Raw genomic sequence first — 509 nt, forward strand, 5'->3', positions numbered from 1 at the left:
AGAGAGATAGATCCGTACCCCCCTCCTTCTAGCGCCAAACTGTGGGAACCAAAATTCACACCGTCGAGTTTTGTTAATCGGAGGAAAGCCAAGTTAACTTAGCCTTCCCTGAAGGTCCTGGTTATCTACTGGGCCACACACAACACAATCAATATGAAAGATTCGAAAGTAATAAATCGTAAAAGAGCAAAAAGGGAATAAAAAGGTCTTATTTCCGAATTCGCGTTTGAGCGTGAACAACAGGTAAGATCCTAGGCCACGAGAGCTGTCGGTTTGTTCGCTAGTCTAGCCACCTAAGTTCTAACCTAGTCGAGTCGCAGCTCGGAAGTAAAAACGGAAAAAAGCCTAAATTGCTCTAAGTATTAAGTTTGCTCTTAGAATGCTCCCCCTTCTTCTCTTCGTCCTAGGTCCTCCTTATATACTCCTCCTTAGGTCGGTTTACCTCTTCTCGGGCCAGATTTGTCGTGCAGCGGGCTTTTCCATATTTCCTTCTTCTTTGTGATTATCTT

This window comes from Brassica oleracea, chromosome C1 (genome assembly GCF_000695525.1).
Source record: "Brassica oleracea var. oleracea cultivar TO1000 chromosome C1, BOL, whole genome shotgun sequence".
Lineage (NCBI taxonomy): Eukaryota > Viridiplantae > Streptophyta > Magnoliopsida > Brassicales > Brassicaceae > Brassica > Brassica oleracea.